Below are 18,877 nucleotides of genomic sequence, written 5' to 3'. Positions count from 1 at the left end.
AGCAGCTGTTGAGTGCGTGAAGTGTCCATCATTCCACACTTCATTTTACTGGTTGAATAAGTGCATCATCCAGGCATTTAAAGTGCACTTATTCCTTTTAGAGTTTTCAGTGTGAATGCACTATTTACACTTTTTATACTAAAAAATGGCATTGAATAGTGCATAAGTAAGCAATTTGGGGCACACCCACTGGCATTATTCACATAAAATGCTACTAGACTGCTATGAATAAATACAATAATACAAAATAGAAAAGAAATACAAGTATAATCTGTAGGTTATTTGTGTTATGGTGTGCAGATGTGGGTGTATGTGTGTGCTTACCTTTTGTACTGGCAGTGTGAACATGGATCAGCTTGTAATTAGTTCACTACAGCTGTAGCCTCTTTAGCGGTTTATATATACAGATGGTGTTTCACTGGCTAGTTATCTGTACGTTCTTGATTCATGTCGCTGTCTGACTGTTGTCAGGACATTCGGAGTCAAGTTTGTCGGTGGTAGTCTTTGTTTTTTTGAGTTGGAGTTCCCAGCACTGGATTCTATCTGAAATCGGTCTATGGCTTTCTGTTGTTTTAGAGAACACACACTAATTCTGTTTTCTCTGATGTACAACTCACTGTTGGTCACATATTAATCAGTTTTCACTTGCAATTAGATTCACACTGTTTTCTTTTTGAAAAAAATAAAAAATAAAATAAGATACTATCCTTAATCATATTGGAATTTTTAACATCTACATTATTGCCCTACAAAGTATGTGATAACTTCTGAAGTGTTTGTCAAACTATAGTACGTTTATTCCTCTGCTTGGCACTTACATCAGTCGCAGCAACACACACGAGTGAAGAGGCTGGAACAGTGCTGACACTAGTAGGATTTCACATTACTGCTCATTCCTCCAAATCCCAATTTACAAATTTCCTTTCCTTTCTAGGTAAAAGGAAGAGCTTTAAAACGCACCCAGGTTTTAGAGTAAATCTTAAGGACCTGTATGTGTACGTGTGTGAGTCCTTTGGTAGCGTGTGTATGTTTTATTTAGCAATGCATTGCCAGCTCTGCGATAAACACACTATGGCATCTCCAACCAGAAAAAAAAAAAAAAAAAAACATCTCTTCACTCTCAACGCAGCTAGAGCAGGGAAAAGGGTTTTGTTTTGAGAGTGATGTGGCCGAAAATAGCCTCCTGAGGTTCGTTTCACTTCTATAAGCCAGATACAGCCTTGTAAAATGCCCTAACTTAACCTCTAAACAGTTGCACTGTAGTACAAGTCAGTGTACAGAAATGTTTAAATCTGGTCAGGTTGTTTTCACCAGAAAAATAAACCTTAGAGGCCTTAAATAAACCTCGGCAGGAGGATTTCCATCTCTCAGAATAATACTGGTACAGTTAAATCAGATAAAATTAAGGGTTTTCAGGTTAGGATCTGACAAATTTTAGGCCCCAATATACTTCAGGTGAACATGTTTGTAGCAGTTTTGGGAGGAAAAAAAAACTAATTTTGGGAGCAGAAAATGGCTTGGCAAAACAAAAATTTGCATCAGCTGGTAAACACCTTCAAACTACCACTGGTCAGAGGCTTTACAATGTGACGGCTATGCACATGCAAGCATTTTGACTTCATAAAAATATGTTCAAATAACTATTACTAACTATTAGTTAACACTGACACAACTTCACACTCAAGCGGAACTGAGACATGATCTTGTCATAATATGCTAACGTTAACGAGTCCAAAGAGGCTTTTAAAACTTCTATGTTGACATGGTAACACCACAAATGTGTGCCTGCAAAATAAGCTTATGCTAATAAACAATGCAAAAATGTGCAACATGAGATCATTGGTCAAACATGTCCAGCTATGCTTGCATTAAAAGAAAACAGAATAAACTTTGCAATTAATTATAAACTAATGTGCGTAACACTTTACAATAATAGTACATGAATAATAGCATGTTAATATATAAATTAAACATTACTTTATTATGAATTGATGATAAGTTAAGGCAAGTAATTAAGATACCCATTATTCACACATGAACTCATGTCACTCATGTTAGAGTTAAAGTTAGTTCATGATTAGTGCATGGCTTAACTTATCTTTAATTCATAATAAAGTAATGTTTAATTTACATATTAACACACTACTATTCATGTACGAATATTGTTAAGTGTTACCCATTTTAGTTTATAGCTAATAGCAATGTTTATTCTGTTTATTTTAATGCAAGCATATTAATACATTATTTATGTACTGTCAATGTAAAGTGTTACCCTAATATGTGCAATAAATACAAATGGGGAAAACATTGCAACTGAAATGTCCACCTGCACTCTCAGAAAAAAGGCACACAGTGATACAAATAATGTTTTTTGAGAAACAGTTTTGTACCTTTGTAAAGAGTGTACCTTATTTGGTACAGAAAAGATCTCTTATGATACTGTTCTGTACCTTTTATGGTACAACCGAAATGAAGGTACACAATTGTTCCCATATAAAAGGTACAAAAGTGTTGATCAACTTTTTTGTTTATTACAATATCTATGAAAATAAATATAACTGGAAAGGCAAAGTGATTTTATGATAATTTCTAGAAGAAACATAAACATTAATTATTAGGTCCTGTAATACAATATTACCAAACAACTGTTAAAGCATGTACTATAGGTATTGTAAACTAAACATTAAAAGCCATTTAAACAAATATTTGATAAGCATTTTTGACACTGTTAAGGTACAAAGTGTCTTGTCACTGTGGTGGTACCTTCATGGATTAGATTTTTTTCTTTAATGAAGGTACAATTTTGTATCTGCTGGTTTTAAAAGCTAAAGGTACATTTTGGTTCCCCATGGTACAAATGATGTCCTTAAAGGTACAAACTGCAAAGGTACAAATATATTTCTTTGTCTTAAGGTACAATTCTGTCCCATACAAAGGAACTGCCCCAGTTACACGGGTTTGTACCTTCTTTGGAACATCATTATATATATATATATATATATATATATATATATATATATATATATATATATATATATATATATATATATATATATATATATATATAAATTTATTATTATTTTTTTTTTTGAAAGTGTGCACAATAGCTAAATAAAAATTCAAAGAATGCAATCTATGTTATTGTATTCTAAATTTGGTCTGACTGAGTACAATCTCAAAATGTGTGAATGTGGCTGAATCATAAATGAGCCATAGATGGCAAAATAATGTTGATTTGGTGAACAGCACTGCTGTTCTGATAATGCCAAATGAGAGATTCAAAATGAAGCTTGAATTAAAAACTAAAATACAACATACATTTTAATTCAAACTTGATTAGCATTTATAAAGCTTTATTATACAGCTCTCTGAATATTTTGTTTTCCTGTAGTTTGAAATTCACAGAAGATGATACAATTGCCAGTCAGGATTTTAATTTATTAAACACATCCATGGGAATCACATATCTGCTCATATAAAGGAGGACCTTCTGTGTTAATCATATATCGGGTGTTCAGAAAGATCATTATTCAAGTTTAAAGTTCTCTGTTCATTTTGAGTGTCCAGTGTGGTGATTGATCCGCTGTTGTTTATTCCACAAAGCAGCACCTTACTTTATAATTTGAAGGGTGTTTACATCGCTCACACTATTAGATCTGCATACTTGTTTTAGATTGCCTAATCTTGATTAAATTGCAATTATGCTAAAATCTAATTTGCAATCATACCATTGCCATTAACAATTTTGGGACAATAATTGATAAAATCCGGTTATCCCCTAATTGCATATGGATCACTCACTACCTTGAGATCAGCACTGTTTGGGTCTAAAATTAAATTCTATTAGAGCACCAATTATCACACCATCAAATAAGATGGAAGAGAGAAACACAATGAACTGGCCCTTGATATGCTGGTACTAGGGACAGGAACAATTATACCCATATTGATCGTAAACTCTGATAATTGAATTTTACGAGAGGTAAAAATCAATTGTAATCTGGCTGTGAAATGCGTGTATGTCCATTTCCACAAGACACCTTATTTCTCACCTCAACTTTTCATGCCACTTTAGACCAGTCAGGTGAGATATGACCAAAAAACAAAGTCACATTTATTTGTGTTGTCGAGATAGGTCTTTAGTAGTCTGGTCCCATGTTCTCATTTAATAAACAAGCTGTAGGTTTAACCTTATTTACTAAGCTGAGTTTACAATCTGTTGTTGTGTTTATTGTGGATGTTTGTAGAATATAAAGTCAGGTGGTTTGGGACTGAATGTTTAGGACAACTCTTAAGCAGGTTTATAGTCATTTCTCTCAAACGTATTGCTCCAATACCCAGGTGCAGTGATGTAAAGTACTTAAGTAATGGACTTTGTTACTTTACTGAAGTATTTTTTGGCTATTTTGTACTTGTACTGAGTATTAAAAATGTATGCAACTTTTACTCTCTAGTTGATTACATTTTTGATTGAATATTTGTTATCTTTAGTACACTACATTTAATGGACGCTTATAGTTACTCGTTACGTTGTGATTGTGGTGACACGTCGGCACTGATGGCCATCCATGGCCTTATCTGAAAGAAATGTTTTCATTTGCCGATATGCAGAAAGTCTCCTACAGGATGCAGTGTCTACCTTGTTTGCCACGAAAATAAGTGCTTTTAAGAATTTATCCTAAAATTTGAGAAAACACATTGAAGTAAGAGTCTATTTAATGCTAATTTATTGTGAATTAAGTGAATTTGATACAGTTACTGTTATGGCAAAAAGCACCGTGACATGACATGATTGTTTTAGCTTTTTTTTTTTTTTTTGTGCAACGTGAATAAATGTTTTACTGATATTATACATTTTGCATCAGGTGCATTTAGCTGTGAGTTTGTGATGTATTATTTATTTAATTTATATGTAGTTTACTAAGTTACTAAATAACACTGATCCTCTTTGTTTAATATTAATACAGAAAAAAACATCCTAATCAATTGGAAAAACTGCTCAAAATAAAAGTATGGACCCCCTTTGAGACGGTGAGGTGAATCGCATGAAAGTCAGCTGTTTTTTTTTTTATTACATTTTTTACTACTTCTTTTTTTCTCATTGCTTGTGCCATTTTAAACATTTGAGTTTGAGACTTTTTGTTCTATTTTTTTATCTATTTTGTTCTGCCATTTTGAAACATTGAGGTTTTCAATTTAATTTCTATATTAGGAAATAAAACCTTTCTTGGTGTTTTTTCATTCAGTATGAGTAAAATGCTTAATTTCTTTTAAAATTTGATACTTTAATACTTTTACTCAAGTCTTATTGGAATTGGTAACTTGTAACTTGTAATTGAGTAATTTTTACAGTAAGGTATCTGTACTTATACTCAATTATGGTTTTCAGGTACTCTTTACACCTCTGCCCAGGTGTTCTTTAGGTTCTTTGGTATATGGATTTCACTTTTTTCATTCACTTTTATTTCTAATGATTGGTCAATAAAGTGTTAAAAAAACAAGTTTGCATGTTGTCATATTGTAATAACAGGGCAATTGTTCCCTCTCAAACAGAGAGGGTTTGTTTCTGCAATAAAGAACATCTCCCTCGTGATATTAATCTCATTACCTGGATACCTACTAATTAATGCTTCATGAGTTCATCATCTCTAGTGGAGTGAGGCCAAAAAAGCCATTGGACGGAACTGTTCAGTCTTTTGAAAAACATCCTTCTCTGAGAGAGTTAGAAGGGACTCATTGTACTTGTTTATTCATTAGATGTCTTGATGGATTATTGACAGACCCTTCTGGTCTGCTCCTTTATGTGCTTATTCTGTCATAAAAATGTATTCATTGTCAACTGGAGTACTGTAAATATCTTCAACTGAAAAATACTGCATCGCATTTGTCCAATAGCTTCTCTTCTATATTCTGAATCGCCAATCTCAATTACTCCATGTCATTTTTTTAGATTTTCTTATGACAGCAAAGCTGCTTTAACAATGATGAAGTAGCAATTGTGGTAAAGTTCCAAGCGCAACTTTATTGAAAGGATTGTAAAAACAGGCAGGGCTTAAAACAGGAGCAGAACAGTACCATAGGGATAAACCAATAGAGGGTCAGGGCAGGCTGCAAACAATCATAAACCAAGTAACAGTCCAAAAAATCAGGGAGATACAGGGGAGGAAAAACAAGAAACACCAGAAGTCCATGACTCAATACAAACCCACAAATGTAGATGTTTAAGGCCATGTCTAGACTAGTACGTAGTAGTTTTAAAACACAAACGTTTTGCTATGGTTAGGCCTTCCGTCCACACTACCCTGGAGTTTTCGAGCCCTGAAAACGAAGCGCTTTGCAAACACTGCTGCTCTTTGTCAGTATGGATGGTGGAAAACAAAGGCATGGCTGCATCCTGATTGGACTTTTTTTCTCAATATTAAGTGATTAAAAACATATATAATAATGAAAGAATATTAGACAATACGAATATCTCAATATATATGACAAAAAGTGTCACAGTTTAGCACTTCAAATATTGTTTATAGCTATAGGTAATGCTATAGTGATCCTATTATTAAATGATACTTATATATATCTATATATTTTTTTTTTTTTTTTTTTTTTTATTAATATTTATGGATCTATCAAATCCATAACAAATCTTATAATTTTTACAGATATGATATTCACTTGTGGGGCATTTACATTCACTTTTTATTCACACAACTGCAGTGTTTTAAACACATGGAAATGCAAACTTTTTTTCATTAAAATTTTTATTTTACTATTATCATCTACAGATTATGGGCCATTTTTCAACTACAGGAACTTTTAACTTTTAGCCTTAGTTTAGTTCAACTTTAGTTGAGTAAAAAAAAAAAAAAATGTTCAAAATTAACGTAACATAGCCTCATAAGTTTAAACAATTTGTCTAATTTAAAGATCTGTAAGACTATAAACTTAGATAAGAAGAGAAATATTTTTTTTTTTTATTTCCATCGTGATCTGTCAACTTTACCTCATCTCAATATACAGCTTATTTCAAAATGAAATAAATGATGGCTGTCAAACATAGTCTAAGATCATGCTTTAACCAATCATAGTTTAATCAATCATAACCATTGTTTAAACTGTTTTCCTTTTCTGAAAATGGCGAAATTTGAAGTGCTGTAAAAAAAAAAATACTTTATGATATGTGCCATATGGCAAAAACGTCCAACAGGGGATCTAACTTAGAAAATTCAAATTTAGAATTTCCCTTATTAAGTAATTATTTTGTTGTTTGAAATAATTTCATTAGTGTTGCACTATTGCATAAGGATGCATAAGAATAATGTAGCTACAAGCTAACAATGTTTATGTATTATGCTATATACTTTACTACACCTGTCTTATCTGCCTCTGAACTAACTTACCTGAACTGTCTGCATTACTGCTCTTATCGAATGTCCAGTCCGCATTGTTCTCATATTCACTTAAACCCATCTCATACTCACTTTCACCTTCAAGATGAGCCAGTTCTGTCTTTTTCTTCTTTCACTTACCATAGAACATGGTGGTGCTCGCTAGTACACTGTTCCCTGTAGTCATATCTATTTAAAAGTAGTATTACCATATTTTATATATAATGCAAATTCCATTAGCATAAAACTAATCATCATTATATAACTAGCATTCATGTTGTTATCATTATAACTTTTTTATAAAAATAAAAAATAAACATTACATTACAACTTAAAAGTTCGCAGCTGACCTTGCTAGCTAGCCAACTCATTGCATTATTGCACAACACTGTCTTTTGTATATATAATGAGTTATGAATGTCATCATACAGTAACTTGAGGTAATGTCTAACATGATTTGATCCTTTGTTTTTATTGAAGTTTACATTTGCATTCAGCAGCTACTCACAATAAATGTCAGTCTGTCATAAATCGCACTACAGAAAAACACTGCATGTCATGTGACTTAACCAAAGCACATCATTGGCTACACTAAGGTCTTCTCTTTCCAAAAAAAATAAATAAATAAATAAAAATAAATAAATAAATAAACAAATAAATAAATAAAAATAAAAATCATTGTTGGTCTTAAAGAAACAGTGGCAGGGAAGTTAACATAAATATCATGGTGCATTATGGTAACACCATGCAGTAAAGTTTTTTTTTTTTTTTCCTCAGATTTAAGGCTGATTTAAAGTTGATTTTGATTTTGAACTTGCCATGTCTGCAACTGACTGTGTCCAGAACTATTTTTGTATAGGCCAGACAGCATCAATTTTAGATAACACTAAAGTAAAACACCACATTTAAATTCACTATTCTGAAAGTAAAGCCAAGCAAGGTTAAATCTAAGTGCTATCCGCTGTCTTTTTGGCCTCAAGTCTTTTTAGATGAAAAGCCAACAACAGCCCTACAGAGAAGGCATCTGTTTAATCCACCCAATGAGATCCATAAGTCTTTGTCCCAAAGGCTTGCATCCATCATCCAAAATTGAGGTTGATTAAAAATATATGTTTGCTTTATTTTATGTTTGTTTGTTTTCTTTGTTTTTGAAAACTTATTTTGTTCACAGTTAGATTTTTACATTAAAGTGGGAACATCCTTTAAATATATTATTCATTAACACTTCTTCTGATGAATAAAGAGGATGCAAACAAGTGATTATTGAAAACGAGAACAAAATGAAACCTTGTCCAATAGTAATATAATAAATCAAGTTGCCAAGAATTGATTGGTCTACTGTCATATTTGTTGATATACCTAGAGTATGTTTGATCGCTTTGCACTTGATTAGGTGTTAACAATAAGCAACCTCTTACTCACCTTGCCGCAGATCTAATCCTTTTAAGATAGTGGGCTGGATCAGCTCTACGGATGCCAAGTGAATAAATATGTGCTCGAAGAAAGCCTGAATATAAAGCTTTGCATTCCTGCAAATCGGCCTATCCGCAAATCTCCTGATGCTACCCATTTTCCTTCTATTGTCTTTAACCCTCTCAGTGAAATCGAAGGGATTACTGAACGTTACATATTTTCTTCATCTCACTCTCCTTTTTATTTCTGCAAAGGACATGCCATTGCAAGGAAAAAGGATGAGGAAAACACTGAAGTTGAGTAGGGATGGAAAGAGAGAGAGAGAACAAGAGAAAGACCTTTCTCCCGAATCCCCAGAAGAACAATAAATTGGATGATCTTGTAGAGAGAATACTAATAGCGGGCTGAGGTCAGAGCGGACCCCCTCACGCATCGTGCCTCCGTTCTCTTCCATTATCATTTCTCACCTTGTTAGCCCTAACACCGGGCCTAGGGTCTGTTAGCAAGGCTTTCGTGGCCTGATCAATACTGCAGTGAGCCCAGAGAGAGGCCGAGCGTGGAGCAGTAAAAACAGAACAGAGATGATAGTGGAGGGAGAGGTTGGGGGGGCGGACTCTTCTCAGCGAAAGAATGGTCAAGGGTTTTAAAATAATTGGCACTACCTCATCCTGGTCTAAGGCAGCAGATGAATCAAGCACTATCAGAGAAGGCCCACAATGTTCAATTATTCATGTGTGTGCCTGTTACACCAGCTTGCTCTAATACAGCCCCCAGTTGCACCATTTGTGGAGAGCCGCCCAATCAGTGCCAAAAGTTCGATGAAAAATATAGAGCTCTGGCAATGTCTCTGTTTATGCTGCAAAGGCTGCGCAAACCCTGCTCGGCTGTAAACAGAGTGCAATTTTTGGGCTAGCACGAGATTGGATTTCCATTTTTGATGGTACGCTGTCTAAGCAGATACAATTACTTGGAGGAAATGATTATGCTTGGATTCTTGTGGTTAGTGCAAGAGTCCAGCCTTCTGAATGTATCAGTGGTAATTTGCAGTTCTCTGCTATGGCTTCTTTCTATTGTTGGATAAAATGACGAGAATGCAGAATGAGAAATGTTACTCCCTTTTTTCCTTGTGGTTTTTCATGTGGTTTTGCAAAAAAAAAAAAAAGAAAAAAAAGAAGAAAAATCAGATTTAATTAGAGTGGCAATCCGAGATGACTAAATTGGTAAAATAACTCAGAAAATTGCCACTAACGTGACAGAAATCTGGACAACGCATTCTGTCAGCACACTGAAAAGAATTCCTGAAATTATAATTTAAACTTCACTTTAAAAATGGTTACACACTATGTATTGAACTTTTCATTTAGTGTTTCTCTCCTGATATCAGTTTGCTAGACAAAGGAGACATCCAAAACATGCAGTGTTGGTGGGCCTGGTTGAGAAACAACATCTTACGTGCACACTGTAAATGCAAGGTGTTTTGTGGGCATAGTCTAAGGGTGCTTTCACACTTGGTTCAATTGCTTAGACTGTACCCAAGTTCGATTGGCCCCTATTGTCAACTTCTCGGTTGGTTTGTGTTCACACTGTCTGTTTATCTTCTGAACCCTGATACGTTTTCGTCAACGAGCTGCTATTGTGTGTATGGCTGTTGCTAGGTGACGGACATGAAAGCAAAGCACCAAAATAGTACGACGTCCGTACATCGCAGTCATTTTGATTTTACTAAATCTTTTGGGTTTGGACTTACAGAAAGCGACTCGCGTCCATCTGCCGCAAATATTATAAATGTTCAGAACATAACGCAGTCAGCAGAAGCTGTTTTTGAAGGAGACAAGCAGACATTATCACTGTGCTTGCCCTGGCTTATCGCTCTGCTTGCCCTGGCTCAGTTCCTTTTGTCACCAAAGTACATGATATAAAGACACACACATACTCGATTGCATTTATACTTGAAGTGAACTGGAGCAGAGTTAGCTTGAACCGTACCTCAGACCACCTCTTTCAGGCAGACACGTTCACACTAGCTAAACTTACTGTATTCTGACGTCAAACAAAACCAGGTGCGGACCAAAAGTGTTAGTGTGAAAGCACCCTAAAAGCACTGCAAATGTGGATGAGTGCTGTGTGAGACTAAAAGCCGCTTTTGTCATCAACATATGAAGATTTTGGTTGCAAAACACGATAAACGATAAATTAAAAAAATATATATTATTAGAATTTTATTATTGGATATTATTGTTCAAATGTACCTTAATCTATGTGTGAATTGTTGGCTTTAATAACATTTAAGAATGTACATTTTAGGCCAACTAAAAAATTTATTTTTTTCACAAAAGGTGACATTCGCCAGACCAGTTTCTTTACAAAGTATGATATAACGGGTAAAGAACGTTGCTGCACAAGCTTAGCATCCTGTTACCTCTTTTTTCAGATTTATTACAAGTGTTTTGCGTCTATAGAATGTGTATGTAAAGTTTCAGCTGGAAACACCCATTAGATTCTTCATTATACCTTTAACAATATCATGTTTTATACATTTTTCCACCAGGGGGCTGTTTTGCCGGACTGTGTGTGTGTGTGTGTGTGTGTGTGTGCAGTCTTTGCTCAATTCTTTAAGCATATTTGGCACCAGTTACAGGCTCAAATATTTTTGAGTGTGATATTAAAAGTTAGAACATCTATTTGAAGCAGTTTGTCGTATTCTTCTTCACAATACCACTCCAGCACCGTTAGCATGGATGAGGAACATCATAACTGGGTTATAACTGGAAGGGCCTCCCGCTGCGTATAAATATGCTGGATAAGTTAGAGGTTCATTCCGCTGCGGCACCTCGGATTAATAAAGGGACTAAGCCGAGATAAAAATGAATGAATGAATTTCTTCATCCGGACATGACATTTAGCATTCAAGAGAGTTCAGTCTTCATTTCATCAGACCAGACTAGGTTCTTCTCACTCCACAGAGAAATGATAGAGCACTTTTGAAGTGATTATTTTGGGTTCTTGGTCTCCTTTAATATAATTTGGAGTAAGGCTGTAACATAGCAACAATGTTGAAAAACTGAAATTATGTGAACCCTTTCTAGGTGCATCATAGAAACCTATGATATATAGAAACAGTCCCCCAAATGATCTACAGGGAAAAAAATATATAACTTTTATGAAACCATGTAGACAACAATGTCAACAGAATATAATTCAGAGCTGATTAAACTTAAATAATATATGTCAACACACTGAAAAAAAATCTTTATTAAAAAGGTAGTTTTTAAACTGCAAAAAAAAAAAAAATGAAGAGAAACTTAAAATCACTGTTCATTTAAAGCAGAGATAAGGCAAATGCCTTAAGATTGTCATTTCTTATTTATTGTAACTTTTTTGTTTGTTAGATTGTTGAGCTTAAAAAAAAAAGCTCAATAAAAATACATTTTTAATTAAATGTTGTAAATTGATTTGTTTTTTAAAAAAGTAACTAGTCACTTGACAATGCAGAAGACATCCACGAGCAAAACAGGTGTAGCTTGACTGTAATCCTAAGAACTACTGCAATAAGTTAAATTATTTTATTAAAGAAATTAGTGATTGCAACTTTATTGTAATTAAGTTTGGTATATTTACTTCCGGCCCCACCGCCTTCAACCAAGTTCTGTTTTTGGTCCTTCATAAGAAAAAGATTGGGATCCCCTAATTTAAAGGAACCTTTGATGAACCTATTTTATTGTTTTCTTCAGTAGCGTGACTACAGTGTCATTTCTTTAATTTTGCATGCTGGTTATAATAAACTTTTTAACTAGAAGTAAGTATTTTGTTTTATTTGAACAACTCTGACACCAAATTATATGTCCTGAAATAATGCACGAATGTCCTAAAGGTGAATTATTTTCCTTTTTCTGCTATCATAGACCTAATTCCCATATTGTCTGTCCTATATAAGATTTGTTTCCCTTAGGAAGCCTGGTAGAAAAAGACAGATGAGTGTCTTGATTTTTGAGGGAGACTAGACTCCCCCTAAGCTGGTTTGAGGCAGTTAAGTACAATGCAGAGCAGAGCATGTCAGTTTTTAGAAAGAGTTACTTTTACTAGAGGAAACATCCCAGACAGTCACAAACACCCTCCACTTCATGCACAGTGAGAGGAGAAAGGGCAGGCACTTTCTGTCAAGTGGTTTTGAGGTCAGTTTAGATTATGAGACAAAGACAGATGAGGATCCAACAGCGGAAGGAAGCAGCTTGACTATATCTATGATGCATTTCACCGAACCCTTTCAAAGCACTGGGACACACATCAAAAGTATAAAGCTTAAGTTGAGCTTTCCAATGGCTGCATGCATTTTTCTGAAAGATGAACACCTCTGCTCAAGCTGTATCATTAGCTTTGTCTTGCTAAAACTGATCTTTTGTACAAATGTGTTGAAGGTTAGTGTAATATTATCAAGTAGGACATGATCCTGGATCAATATTCCTTTTAGTCAGCTGGTTTTAGGAAATACGGATACAGTTGTTTAGGCGTGCACCCTTTTACATCATTACTATTTTCACGCTGGTTGACAAGGAAGGTTATTGTTTTATGAAAAAGTCACTTAAAGTGTGGAAGTAAAAGAGAGCTGTCAATGCTTTTAGCGATCTTCTTTAACAGCATAGTAATGTAAACATCTGATGTTAGCAATCTCACATACAGTTTGTTCTTGGGAATTTTAACAGGCGAGTATACAGACACAGTTCATCAGGAAAATGGCAGTTCTTCTACTAAACACCATATTAGTGTAAGCAATTCCCTTGATCAGTTTTGAGGATACGAACGCACATATGTGTAACATTCGTGGTTGAGTATACAGACACATAGTTCATCAGATGAGTGGCAGATCTTTTTGTAAACACAATATTCATTTACCTTGATCAGCCAGTGCATGGAAGAAGAGGAGAAGACAACCATCCAACTTCAATACTGGCCAATAAGTGAGAGAATAAGGTGAGGTTTTATAGTGTCCTTGATGAGGGGGAACAGGTGCAGTTGATTAGAAGGCCGGTGAGGGTTCACGGAATTGGATGGAGGTGGTTTGTAAGGAAGAGTGGTGATTGGTTGAGCAGACAGGAGCCGGTTATGTGGCAACTATCCGATAATCTTTGATTTCATTAATAATTTACAGTTAGAGTTAGGTACAAACTGGAATGATTTCCAGGATCAACATAGATGTTAATTCAAGGTTGCATCATACTTAGCAAAATCACAGCTACCTACAGTGGTGTTGAATGAATGCTTTTGCTTGAAGATATACTAGCTTAGAATTAGTGAAGTACTGTTTTGAAAGGAGATGAAGCCACTTTATTTTACATTGTGCAGTTTGTATCGAAGGATACGGATTTCTACCTTCCAATCCATCTCAGCATGGATCAACATTTATCCTTTTCTCATCATCCTGTTTCTCATTATATTGTTTATTAAAGAGGATGTAATATTAGAATGTTCAGTGCATTTGCCTGTCTCCTTGTAACTATTTTCAGGAGCCACCAAACTAGGTCAGAGGTCACGGAGACCTCGAGGGTAACTGAAGGGCTGATTACTGGAAGCAACTGCTTCTGTTATTTCTATTGAGTTAAAACTATCTAAAATGTCTAAAATATCTGATTTTGCTATTTTTACGGTTAAGTCTTTTAAAGTGATTCTCCTTTTTATTCAAGATAGACTTTGTGTATTGAGGATATAACTGCCTGAATGAAGATTATACCGTTTTTTCAATCAGTTTTGATTAAAACAGCAGAATACACTCAGCCTTGGGTAAGAAACTTAAGTACTTTAGGTGTGTGTGTTCTATTTGATTGTTGATCCATTTCACATGTCTGGAGTCAGCTCTAAACAGTCTAGTGGATATCTGATGTTTATATGCTTAAGATATTGTTCAGAATTGTATGCATGCACCCACGTGGACATTTTCCTAGTCTTTCTGTGTTTTAACCAATCATGTTAGAACACCTCTATTTATGATGCAGTTAATGACGTTATGTAAGAGTATAATGGTTATTAATTGGTGATTGTAAGCAGAGCGGCCTAGGCCTACTGCAAACTATCTTCAGTAAACTTCATTTATTTACTTGAATCTCTGACTCCGACTCTTCTTTATCTGACAGACTGAACATTCTTTTGGGTTAAAAATTATGTTTTAACTAATGTCAGATCCAAATTTATTTTAATATGCTTCTACCATCTCTTCGCTCTAAGGATCAACTCTTTTTGACAGTTCCAAAATCATGCCTGAAAACTTAAAGTCATATAGAGCTTTAGAAAAAAACAAAACAAAACAAAAAGCGCTCTGGGGTAAGTTTAAATGTATGGTCGGTGCTCTTTGGGTAAGGGATTCATCAAATCTGCAACAAGAATCAGTCCAAGGCACTCGAGTAAAGTGAAAAAATTAAAAAGCCTTTATTCACATGGCTAAATCTCTAAAAACCAATGCGTTTCGGCAGAAGTCTGCCTTCATCAGGGTAACAGTGATCAGGGGCCTGTTTCAGAAAGGAGGTTAACTGAAAACTCAGAGTATTTTAACCCTGAAATGAGAGAAACTCTGGGTTTTCCGTTTCAAAACGGCAGGTTTGTTAAACTCGAGAAAGCAGGGTAAGTCAAGCCTGTTTCTGAAAGAGAGGTAACTTTAACTCAGAGTCAGTTACTGTGGTAACTTACTCTGTGAATCTAACCTGGTCAAAAGCAGGTTTTATTCTCTAAACTCAGAGTTTCTGTCTGTCTCCTCCCCTTTTTTTTAAAGATGAAGCGGTATTTCTCGCCTTAGCCTTACGTTTCCACCCACCTATTTTAATGCTCATTTTGGATACGTGCATAAAAACGATTGATAGAAACGTCATGATGCACATAACTTTTTAAAATATGTATAAAAAACGCGCATAACTGAGTAGGATAAACTTTTATTCGATAGAAAATGTGCGCATAAACTACGATGGAAACACTTTTACTGAACAAATTACAGTATGTACATTAAAAAAAAGATCATGATCATATGATAATGAAAATGTGTGTAAATGGACAAACGGCTGAGCACACTATAACTTGTCTTAAATATTGTTTTAGTCATTCTAAAATGCCTTTACTGTTTCAGTATTAGTGTATATTATTAATTACCTCCGAACGTCTGGTGCGTGTCAAGAGTCTCCGCGTCTCATGGCTTCAGACGCCCCCCATGTGTTCATTGTGTTTCAGCATTGTCTTCTGACATCGAGGCGCAAGTACATTAATTAGGCTAAATAAAGAATTAATTGACGCAGCTTCTTCTACCACAGTAAATTCTGTTTTTACTGTTGATATTTGGTGCCAGTTTAATCAGGAAGTGACCATTTTTTTCTCTTTGACTCGTTGGATGGAATTTTATTCGCATCTTCTATGCAATATTCCAGTTTTGCACATAAATTTATGTAATATATTTGGATGGAAAATAGATATTGCCTACATTTTTGTCACACACAGAAGAACTGTACTAGAATGGCTTATCCTTTTTTAATAATTAAATTAAATTCACCTTCGACATGCACTGTAACTAGATTAATGGGATTATTATTCTTTCTAAAAATTATTTTTAGTACTGCTTACCTTCTAAATGTTATATTAACCTCTATCACTTGATCAATAAAAAAGGCAGACACACAAGTGCACTGTTAAATCATTTAAAACTAATAAATGTATAAAAAAGTTTAGAAAAAAAAATATAAACGTCACAAATAACATTACTTATTTTATTATACTTAAATATTTAAATACTTAAAAAGTGAAATTAGGCATTAACTTGAGCAGCTGTTTTCCCACGCTAACTGTCTCTTCTTCACTGATGGTTGCTTCTTTTCAAATATATACACTCATATTTGCTATAACTTTGCATGAGAACATCAAGTTCAGCTGGAGAAAGAAATGGTGATCTCTTTTATAACATATTGCCATAGTCACTCGTAATGTCTGCGCTCCATTGATAATGCCTTTTTAAAGTCACGGTGTGCGCGCTTAACTCTGAGTTGGTCTACTCGAAGTTGATTGACCCAACTCAGATCAGCTGTTCTGAAACCGAAAACTCTGAGTTTTTAATCTCTCGGTAAATCAACTCGGAGTTCAAGTTTAAACTCTGAGTTGTTTGAACCTCCTTACTGAAACAGGCCCCAGGTGTGTCTAGAGTCTCTTTTGAGTACTACGGTCACATGACTCAATTAAACATCTCAAATGGCACTAAAATAATTTAACAAGCAAACGCTACTACCATCATAAATTCGGCATAGATGCACAAACACCCACTTGCATATGTGGGAAAAGAGAGAGAGAGAGAGAGAGAGAGAGAAGAAAATACATACATACATATAAACACATACATCAATGTTACAGATCGTCATTATACATTGATGTATGTGTTTATATGTATGTATGTATGTATTTTCTTCTCTCTCTCTCTCTCTCTCTCTCTCTCTCTCTCTCTCTCTCTCTCTCTCTCTCTCTTCCCACATATGCAAGTGGGTGTTTGTGCATCTATGCCGAATTTATGATGGTAGTAGAGTTTGCTTGTTAAATTATTTTAGTGCCATTTGAGATGTTTAAATGAGTCACGTGACCGTAGTACTCAAAAGAGACTCTAGACACACCTGATCACTGTTACCCCTGATGAAGGCAGACTTCTGCCGAAACGCGTCATATAGAGCTTTGTTTGAGTGATCTTCCACTGTCCTTAAGAAACTATCCTTCTTTGGAGTCATTTTAGAGGTCACTGAAAACACTTATACTTTTAATCATGTGTTGCAAGTTCATGTACTTTGGCCCTTGCTTGTTTTCATGTATTATGTTTTTTTATGTACAGCACTTTGGTACCCATTGTGGTTTGTTGAAGGTGCTCAAGAAATAAAATTGAGTTGAGGTGAATGTATTAAAAACAATTGATATGCACAGATTATTGTGTTAGTATTTATGAAGTTTAAATGATTACCTATAATATCTATCTCACAATCATATTATTTCAGCTTGAAAATATTTCACATTGTTGGATTTGTGTAAATGTAGTGTTTAAGGTGATCATTACAGTACCTAATGTTTGAGAATTACAACTTCAGTCTTTTTTTATTAGTTACTGTACTTACAGTAAGTAATTTAAAGTTAGGAAATTGCTGAGAAAGAGTTAGGGAGTTAGTTAAATTCAGAAAGTTTCAAAAAAAAGTTTTATAAAAAGTACTTCATGTCAATAGAGCTTATTTTGACATTCCATATATATCAGGAAAAGAAAGATCAGAAGAAAAAAAAAACATGAACAAACAGGCATCGGTTGTTGTAGTGGTAATAGAGTAAATACATTCAGAAGCACACAAGCTTTAGGGCCTGGGGTGGCAGGCAGCTTTTCTTCTTCTGTCACCATGGTATCAGGTGGTGCTTACTTTGATTCACTAAATTGGCTTTAAAAGAACTTGATCACATACTTGAATTTGGCCACTTCTGTGAACCCCTTAAAATACACTGCAGGACATAAAGTAATTACCTTTGATGTTCAAGACAGAGTAACTTTTCCATCAGTGGATCTGCTAATGCCTGTTACCTTCTTAACAAATACTTTTATTTTATATCTCTCCCATACAAAACCAGAACCTTGTTCTTCCAAGTAGATACTCTTCTGGATACCTTTTTATTAGATTTTTACAGTATCTAACCAAGATAGAAATGGACAATAATTACAAATGTTTCATTAAGAAAATACTTAAGGCACGTCACTAAGACAGTGTGTCAAGGAAAGACACTGAGATGTGAAAAGAAAATTAAAGCAATATTTAGGTAAATATTTGGGTCAATATTGCTCTTTCAATTACATGTCTAAATTCCATTTCTGCAATCACAAAAGTCTTGACTTTTGGGTTGTTCACTTAAAAAAATTATAATTTTTTCTCTTTTTTTTCACTTTCTAAACTCTTAAGAGTTTCTTCTGTTATTAGAATAGTTGATATTTTAAAGAAGCTGGAAACTTTTTATTGACTTACTGACTTCAGCAGTGTTTTTGTTTCTACTATGGAGGTCAATGGTTACAGGATTCCTGCTTTCTTCAAAATATCTTTTGACCT

The 18,877-nt window shown here is 34.5% G+C and overlaps 1 long non-coding RNA gene across 1 annotated transcript in view; it reads right to left on the bottom strand.

Moving 5' to 3' along the window:
* The window catches only part of LOC141375448 (uncharacterized), a 30,848-nt gene extending 17,100 nt beyond the window's left edge, over nt 1-13,748 (bottom strand). Inside the window, exon 1 of the long non-coding RNA XR_012383507.1 lies at nt 13,689-13,748. This is a non-coding gene — a long non-coding RNA (uncharacterized lncRNA). The remainder of the gene's footprint in view (nt 1-13,688) is intronic.
* Nucleotides 13,749-18,877: the final 5,129 nt, after the last annotated feature.

This window comes from Danio rerio, chromosome 7 (assembly GCF_049306965.1).
Source record: "Danio rerio strain Tuebingen ecotype United States chromosome 7, GRCz12tu, whole genome shotgun sequence".
Lineage (NCBI taxonomy): Eukaryota > Metazoa > Chordata > Actinopteri > Cypriniformes > Danionidae > Danio > Danio rerio.
Note: the sequence above shows the minus strand (reverse complement) of the source record. Positions and strands in the feature narration are given on the sequence as shown.